This window comes from Schistocerca americana, chromosome X (genome assembly GCF_021461395.2).
Source record: "Schistocerca americana isolate TAMUIC-IGC-003095 chromosome X, iqSchAmer2.1, whole genome shotgun sequence".
Taxonomy (NCBI): domain Eukaryota; kingdom Metazoa; phylum Arthropoda; class Insecta; order Orthoptera; family Acrididae; genus Schistocerca; species Schistocerca americana.
The window spans coordinates 204,825,623-204,835,554 of record NC_060130.1 but is presented as its reverse complement, the minus strand read 5'-3'; positions in this window follow the sequence as shown (position 1 = coordinate 204,835,554).

Below are 9,932 nucleotides of genomic sequence, written 5' to 3'. Positions count from 1 at the left end.
GAGGAGTGCAGTCAGAAACCATTGTACTATGCTGGAGCCATCAGACAACAGCAAAGGTTCTCAGGGACCCAGATACAACTGGCACACTTAAAGAAAAGTACAAATGTCAGTATGTTTCCGCTGTGGATGCCCTGACCACATGATACTCAACTCTAAAGAAAGAACAAGAGTGTTTGACGATTATCATTTTTCAATAGTGGAACTGATCACTCTGGGCTTCAGAGCACTATTTATACTAGGCATTATGTATGGCGATTACAGCGCCATCTGTTAGCAGCTTTTGTAACTATTATTTCAAACTGCTGTATAAACTGCTTAAAGCTTTCACAATAAACATACCGTTTACTGCATTCCTCTATCAATCTTTGTTTTCGAGATATTTAATTTTGAAATCAGGGAGTCCTTTTCTGGACACCCTGTACACGAATGCATGGTGTCTGTTCTTCAGGACATGTCTGCATAATGCCCTGATGCAGCTGACGTCAGTAATCCCTTCCCTTCCCTTTCTCCCCCTCCTCCACCTTCAATTTACAAATAATGTGTCACAGCTGTGGTTTCTGGGTGGTGTCTGTTCTTTTGGGCATGATTGAAAGAACAGACACCACACATTCATATAACTGATGTGTCTAGATGGGCAGTGGATCCACCTTCTTCAGTGCAGATGCACAAGTACATCAGACCTCATGTGGGAAACTCAGAGTAACGAGCATGGAGGAAATGGACAGGGACTACAGATAGGAAGCACTCGGTGAGAATGTGGGTCAGCCGTGAGGGATGCTGAAATAGTCCTCACTATTGTGATAACACTGTGTTCCAGATGGTGCAGCTGTTAATGCACCTGTCCAGTTAGCTGGGGATCCTGAGTTCGAAGCTCAGTCCAGTACACATTTGGACTCTTAGCTGCTGATTCCAAGTAATGTCTCAATGCAGCTGACACCAGTAATCCCTTCCCTTTCCTTTCCACTCTCCCCCACTCCACCTTCAGTTTACATATAACGTATCACAGCTGTGGATTCCGTGTGGTGCCTGTACTTTCAGACATGTTCAAAAGAACAGACACCATTCATTCATATGATTGATTTGCCTAGATGGACAATGGATTCACCTTCTTCATTGTGCATTCACAAGTACATCTGACCTGTGGGAATCTGAGTAGTGAACATGGAGGACATGGACAGGACTGCAGGTAGGTGGGCTCTGTGGGAATGTGAGTTGGCCATGAGGCGTGCTGAGATAGTCCACACAGTTGTGATAACAGTGTGTCCCGGATGGCGTAGTGGTTAACACACCTACCTAGCAAACAGAAGATAATGGCTTCAAATCGCATTGTGGTACACATTTTCACTCGTTGCTGTAGAGTCTGTGTAATGTCTCGATGCAGCTGTCATCAGTAGTCCCTTCTGTTCCCCTTCTTTTCCTTCTCCCCCCTCCCGTCCACCTTCAGTTTACATATAAATCTGTCAGGCACAAGTTTATTTGCATTTTTTTCTCTGGGAAATCAACTGAGGATGTGCAACCATATGTGGAAGATCTTAATAATTTGGCAGAGATGGAAGAACGGTCAAATGCAGAACTTACAAGGGTAGCAAAACTGAGATTAACAGAAGAAGCAAAAACTTACGCAGGGTATACAGAGGCTCTCAAGGCAGCCAGAACGCTTGTGGAGTTTTTAAGAAGGGGTTAGTCCAGTGGTATACAAAGCAGACTAATGCCAGATATTTTAGAGATCGGTTGGGCACGGTAACAAAGAAGCATGCAGAGTCGGTAGAAGAATTTGCAGACAGAATAAGGAAGATCAATGTCTGTACTTACAAGTTGGGGCAGAATATTGTGGTAAATGAGACAATTTTATGAGAAGCTGAGCCGAGGGTGCTTGATGCATTTTTGAGACGATTACCTTCAGAGATGTGAAGACAAGCACAGACGAGGGGTCTGATTGATATGTACACATCTGTCAGATTGGCAATAGAATGTGAAGAAATTAAAATGTCAACTGGAGTGTAGGTTGGATGAATAGCATTCTCATCCAATGTAAGGTGTTAAGGGTGGGGGATGGCAAATGGGACATTTGGGAAGTCAATGTTGGTGGCCTTGGGACAATGGGAGTGGAGGTTGAATTCATAGTACTTTCAGAGGTAGAGGACTGGGGAAGAACCAGACGTTAATCACCAAAGGGAACCTGAGGTTGACCTATGGTCATTCCCAATAAGATTAGATGCTACGAAAACATATGCAGAGATGGATTGTGCAGTCAGAGGATGCTATGGCATAAAGTCAGTGCCAGCACGCCAGTGGGGGGTGACAGAGATCAGAAGGCTGTGAGAAGAGGTCAGCCAATTGCACGCTGACTGACCTCCCTCCAGGACGACAACGCGACAGCAGCGGCCCCTACGTGAAGACGACATAAGCGCTGCACCCGACTGATGGCAGTCCACTTCAATAGCAGCTTCAACGTTAGCCACTTCATTAGCTGACACATTGTAGCCTCTTCACTAGCAATCTCTATGTAGCACAGTTAGAGATCAGCAGTCACTGCAGTACAGTTGATACACTGTTGTTAGTTGTGGTCACTAAGACCAGAAGTGTTACTTGTGTTTGTCTATTCTGAGGAAGACTGATTATTTTGTATTTCGCCCTTTGCTTACAACACATCTGTGTAATTGCACTTGTGGATGATCGTTAATAAAGGGCTACAAGAATTCTCAGATCAAAGTGGACATATTGTGCCGAAATCAATCTTTTGGCAGCAAATGATGGAGCTTGATGGGAAAATGTTTCAGCTGAGTGAAATCACTGCTGGTGTAGCAATGTTGCAATGTAGGGCTATCGTGAATGACAAACCATTTAAACCATGAACAGTCACACTAAGACTCGATTCACATGACTGTATGCCCAAGGGCACTGGGAAATTGGTCCATGTTAATGTTGAGTCTAGCTTACCGGTAGGAATTTTGTGTGTTGGAACCATGGGTGGTAAATGAAGTATCTTATCAAATGGTTGGTTCAAAGGGCTCTGAGCACTATGGGACTTCTGAGGTCATCAGTTCCCTAGAACTTTGAACTTCTTAAACCTAACTAACCTAAGGACATCACACACATCCATGCCTGAGGAAGAAATCGAACTTGCGACCGTAGCGGTCGCACAGTTCCAGACTGTAGCATCTAGAACCCTAGAACCGCTCGGCCACACCGGCAGGCCATCTTATCAGATAGGTTACTTAGTAAAGAGAAGTGTTGTAAACATACAGGAGGTAAATGGTGAGGAAATGGTACCTGTATTTGTGGATAATTTTAGCATCAACGTTTTATGGTTAACAAAGGGGTTGCTGGTCACTAATGTGGATATCCTGAAGGAGAAGGAGTGGGACACAAGGGGTGTCAACCACAGGCATTCGCCAAATGCCACTGACATTGCATTACAGGGAAAGTTAAAGCACCTAAAGTGAAGTAATACGGAACGAATGGGAGAGTTACTTATGTAGTTTAGGGATTTGTTTTTCCTGAAAGGTACACTTCCAGCTACGCCTATCATGCAGCGCTGGATACCAACAGGAAATCAGTCACTGATTTACCACAAACTATACAGAGTTCTGAAGTACTTGCATGCGATTCTGGAAGAATTTATCGATCAGCAACTGAAGGATGGTGTTATTGAGGAGAGTAATAGCCTGTGGTGGGCAGGGGGGGGGGGGGGGCAGGAACTGCTGTACCCAAAAAATCAGCAAATATAACACAGAATTATGGGCTTTGTTGCGTTTATTGGCGTCTGAATGCTAAGCCTATAACAGACGAGTCCACAGCTTGTGGTCTCATGGTCGCGTTCTCGCTTCCCGAGCACGGGGTCCCGGGTTCGATTCCCAGGGTGGGGGGGGGGGGGGGGGGTCAGGAATTGCCCTTGCCTCGAGATGACTGGGTGTTTATGTTGTCCTCATCATTTCATAATCATTCGTGAAAGTGACGAAATTGGGCTGAGCAATGGTTGGGAATTTGTACGGGCACTGATAACCGCGCAGTTGAGCGCCCCACATACCAAACATCATCATCATCGTTTAATCATTTAACAGACACCTACCCCCTGTCAAACATTACCAAAACTATAGGCTATTTGGGTCAGTGCAAGTATTTTTGAATGATGGACATAAGGAGTGGCTACCACCAGTTAGACATAACTCTAGAATATCTACCAAAAACAATATTTTCTACATCGTGTGGTCATTATCAATTCAGGAGGATGCCTTTCAGATTAAAGAACATACCTGCGTCATTTCAGAGGTTGTTAGGTGGAGGCGTGGAGCTGTCAGATGACTGAAACCACGTCAATGCTTGTTGTATGTTAATGATATAAGTGTCTATGTGAGCACATTTAACGCTTAAGGCAAGTATTTTAATATTGAGGGCAACAAATTTGTCAATGAGTACGGAAAAGGGCAATTTTATGTTGGAAGAGGTGGCGTTATCTTGGTCATCTAATCAGTAAGGATGGGGTTAAGACAGAACCCAGGATTGATTAAAGGTATACGTGAGTTTTCTGTGCCTGATTCTGTGAAGCAACTAGAAGTCTGAAAATAGAACGTTTCGATCACTCATACTTGCTGAAGCCCACCGTGCTCGGTCATGGCTTGCCTGAGTATGAACGCTCGAAGCATGCAGGCTGTGGTTGAACGGGGCACCATGGGGAGGGCAGGCCTCATTGTGCTGCTGTAGCAACCATTTCAGTAGTAGCTCTGTGTGTCTGCAGACTGGTGTCGCTTCTGATTACTCCCACCAGGTGATGGAACTTCACTCACATCACTTTAGTTATGTTGTAGACTATATTTCTAGGGGGTAGTGTCTAATAGCGACATCATTATGATCCATAAGAGAAAATAGTGTGCTTTATCCATTTGGTGTTTCACAGGAAAACTATGTAGCTACCAACTTTCATCAGTCTCATAACGAAAAATCACATTGCTGCTTTTTATAACACCATCTGCTTCGTTGATTCAAATGTACACGTGTGAACTTGACTACCTAACAAATTAGAAATCTAACAAGAACAAAATTGCTTCGAAATTATTCCCTGTTGGCGTAATTACAATGAATCGACTCGTTTCAAATCAAGTTTGCTTCGTCTGTCAGATAATGTTCCAAATCGCACTAAAATTTATTTCGCTATTCACATTTTAGGCTGTAACACAAAAAATTCTCGCTAAATTCGGTTACGCTTTCACCTCTCAAGTGGATCTTCGTCATCACGAGAACCTATTCTGGTTAAATCCAAGTCAACATTGTTAGTAGATTGAGTATGACGTGGCTCACAATCTAGTCACCCCGAAAACAGAGTCTCCAATTTTGGCTACTGGGTGTGGCTGACATTCTCTCAACGGTCATAAATAAATATTTACAGATATAATTACGTCCATGCTATAATTTTGTTCTACCTTAATAGAAACTGATATTTCGACACAATTTACGCACGGTATTTAATGTCTCATCTCTGTCAGAAACAGAAATCATTTACAGTAATCGAAAGGGCGACCACAGAATTGTTACTGTTCTGTGCAACGTCGAAATTTCGACTTCTTCATTTGTGAGGCGGAGATAGCGATGTTTCAGCACTCGTAGTATCTACAGTTAATAGATGATAATACAACCATTGCACTGTACTGTCAAAATACCGGTGACACTGCAACCGGAGTTTTGCATTTAAGTGCAGTTTTCATTAGCTGGATACGCGGTGCGTCTACATTAATTTAAACGTATGTACCTCTGTATCTTCAGGTCCTGTAATACTGACTTTTCAGTTTGTGCGTCATAACAATCATTCTTATTGCCCGTTTGAATGACTCTAAAAATGTCACGAGTTCTTTTGTAGTGTTGTTGTCGTAACCAGTAAGTTTTCCAGACACACCTCTCTCTGGAAGCAATTCCATGCTTTTGTCGTACTGCCTTACTGCTACGCGTGCAAATAAAGTTGACACTGGGCGCGGTGGCTGATGGGAGCGACCGTAAAGGCATTTCCCATTTACAGTCGCTCCCATCAGCCATCGCGCCGAGTGTCAACTTTGTTTCCGCGAATGTTACATACTACAGCATTCGAAACAAACTGTTCCACTTACTCTCCATTTCTTGCTCCAAGCTTGTCTACATCGAATTCATGTCACCAGTTTTCTTCATGAAACGGACACTATCTTTAGCAGTATAAGATGTGGAATAAATTACTCCAAGCCCATTTATCAAATAATTGTCATCCAACATATGTTTCGGGAATATCTTCATACATATGTAATGCATGCATAACGCTGAAAGGATTGCAGTGCCTTCAATATACTGACGCCCTGGTCAGTGGCAAATGAATTCTTATTAAAATTCTGGGGATTTACTCCCAACAATTTGAATAATGTTTCTTTGGTGTATTTGTTAATAGATTCGCCATTTTTTTTTCTTCTCAGAAAAGTGAGTTGTCACCATTACCATATTTTGCATTGCCTAAGCAAAGTGTGCAGTACTAGATAGATAACACATTTTCTAATGTGTCCATATATCTGCTGTACATCCTCATGCATTCACGCCTATGGCCTGGATAATTCTGAGCATCATACTCACTCGTAATTCACCGGCTTGTACTTCAGTGTTTCGTGCTACCAGCATAGGACGAGGCAATGTTAGAAACGTCTATATGTACTTGTTCTGAACCGACATTTACAGCCCCCTGACATGAAGCCAGAAATTCTACACCTAACGTTACTGCAAATGGATGAACGTCTCTGGCACACGTTTCTACTCACCTTGTCATTACTGTTGCTTTCACTAAAACTGTTAAGGCTTCGTGTTCTACAGACATGTGTCTTCAGATGTGTGGTGGCGGATCCTTAAGACAGGAGAGCAGAGCACTTACTACAGTACATGTAGCCGAAATCCTCACAGTCACTAATGAAAATCTCGCCCAAACATTGTTACAACCATCGTCTTTCGCATTCGGAATATATAGTCCCCCATTCGGATCTCCGGGCAGGGACTACTCAAGAGGACGTCATTATCAGGAGAAAGAAAACTGGCGTTCTACGGATCGGAGCGTGGAATGTCAGATCCCTTAATCGGGCAGGTAGGTTAGAAAATTTAAAAAGGGAAATGGATAGGTTAAAGTTAGATATAGAGGGAATTATTAGTGGAGTTCGGTGGCAGGAGGAACAAGACTTTCGGTCAGATGAATACAGGGTTATAAATACAAAATCAAATAGGGGTAATGCAGGAGTAGGTTTAATAATGAATAGGAAAATAGGAGTGCGGGTAAGCTACTACAAACAGCATAGTTAACACATTATTGTGGCCAAGATAGACACGAAGCCCACGCCTACTACAGTAGTACAAATTTATATGGCAACTACACTCCTGGAAATTGAAATAAGAACACCGTGAATTCATTGTCCCAGGAAGGGGAAACTTTATTGACACATTCCTGGGGTCAGATACATCACATGATCACACTGACAGAACCACAGGCACATAGACACAGGCAACAGAGCATGCACAATGTCGGCAATAGTACCTTTCGCAGCAATGCAGGCTGCTATTCTCCCATGGAGACGATCGTAGAGATGCTGGATGTAGTCCTGTGGAACGGCTTGCCATGCCATTTCCACCTGGCGCCTCAGTTGGACCAGCGTTCGTGCTGGACGTGCAGACTGCGTGAGACGACGCTTCATCCAGTCCCAAACATGCTCAATGGGGGACAGATCCGGAGATCTTGCTGGCCAGGGTAGTTGACTTACACCTTCTAGAGCACGTTGGGTGGCACGGGATACATGCGGACGTGCATTGTCCTGTTGGAACAGCAAGTTCCCTTGCAGGTCTAGGAATGGTAGAACGATGGGTTCGATGACGGTTTGGATGTACCGTGCACTATTCAGTGTCCCCTCGACGATCACCAGTGGTGTACGGCCAGTGTAGGAGATCGCTCCCCACACCATGATGCCGGGTGTTGGCCCTGTGTGCCTCGGTCGTATGCAGTCCTGATTGTGGCGCTCACCTGCACGGCGCCAAACACGCATACGACCATCATTGGCACCAAGGCAGAAGCGACTCTCATCGCTGAAGACGACACGTCTCCATTCGTCCCTCCATTCACGCCTGTCGCGACACTACTGGAGGCGGGCTGCACGATGTTGGGGCGTGAGCGGAAGACGGCCTAACGGTGTGCGGGACCGTAGCCCAGCTTCATGGAACCGGTTGCGAATGGTCCTCGCCGATACCCCAGGAGCAACAGTGTCCCTAATTTGCTGGGAAGTGGCGGTGCAGTCCCCTACGGCACTGCGTAGGATCCTACGGTCTTGGCGTGCATCCGTGCGTCGCTGCGGTCCGGTCCCAGGTCGACGGGCACGTGCACCTTCCGCCGACCACTGGCGACAACATCGATGTACTGTGGAGACCTCACGCCCCACGTGTTGAGCAATTCGGCGGTACGTCCACCCGGCCTCCCGCATGCCCACTATACGCCCTCGCTCAAAGTCCGTCAACTGCACATACGGTTCACGTCCACGCTGTCGCGGCATGCTACCAGTGTTAAAGACTGCGATGGAGCTCCGTATGCCACGGCAAACTGGCTGACACTGACGGCGGCGGTGCACAAATGCTGCGCAGCTAGCGCCATTCGACGGCCAACACCGCGGTTCCTGGTGTGTCCGCTGTGCCGTGCGTGTGATCATTGCTTGTACAGCCCTCTCGCAGTGTCCGGAGCAAGTATGGTGGGTCTGACACACCGGTGTCAATGTGTTCTTTTTTCCATTTCCAGGAGTGTAGCTCTGCAGATGATGAAGAAATTGATGAAATGTATGATGAGATAAAAGAATTTATTCTGGTAGCGAAGGGAGATGAAAATTTGATAGTCATGGGTGACTGGAATTCGACTGTAGGAAAATGAAGAGAAGGAAAAGTAGTAGGTGAATATGGATTGGGGCTAAGAAATGAAAGAGGAAGCTACCTGGTAGAAATTTGCACAGAGCGTAACTTAATCATAGCTAACACTTGGTTCAAGAATCATGAAAGAAGGTTGTGTACATGGAAGAACCCTGGAGATACTAGAAGGTTTCAGATAGATTATATAATGGTAAGACAGAGATTTAGGAACCAGCTTTTAAATTTTAAGACATTTCCAGGGGCGGATGTGGACTCTGACCACAATCTGTTGGTTATGAACTGTAGATTAAAACTGAAGAAACTGCAAAAAGGTAGGAATTCAAGGAGATGGGACCTGGATAAACTGAAAGAACCAGAGGTTGTACAGAGTTTCAGGGAGAGCATAAGGGAACAATTGACAGGAATGGGGGAAAGAAATACAGTAGAAGAAGAATGGGTAGCTTTGAGGGATGAAATAGTGAAGGCAGCAGAGGATCAAGTAGGTAAAACGACGAGGGCTAGTAGAAATCAATGGATACTGAATTTAATTGATGAAAGGAGAAAATACAAAAATGCAGTAAATGAAGCAGGCAAAAGGGAATACAAATGTCACAATAATGAGATCGACAGGAAGTGCAAAATGGCTAAGCAGGCATGGCTAGAGGACAAATGTAAGGATGTAGAGGCTTATCTCACGAGGCGCAAGACAGATACTGCCTACAGGAAAATTAAAGAGGCCTTTGGAGAAAAGAGAACCACTTGCATGAATATCAAGAGCTCAGATGGAAACCCAGTTCTAAGCAAAGAAGGGAAAGCAGAAAGGTGGAAGGAGTATATAGAGGGTCTATACAGGGGCGATGTTCTAGAGGACAATATTGTGGAAATGGAAGAGGACGTAGATGAAGATGAAATGGGAGATACGATACTGCGTGAAGAGTTTGACAGAGCACTAAAAGACCTAAGTCGGAATAAGGCCCCGGGAGTAGACAACATTCCATTAGAACAGGGCTTAACAACTGGCCGGCTTTGAGCGCGAGTACTCGCGTCTGCTCAGGCAC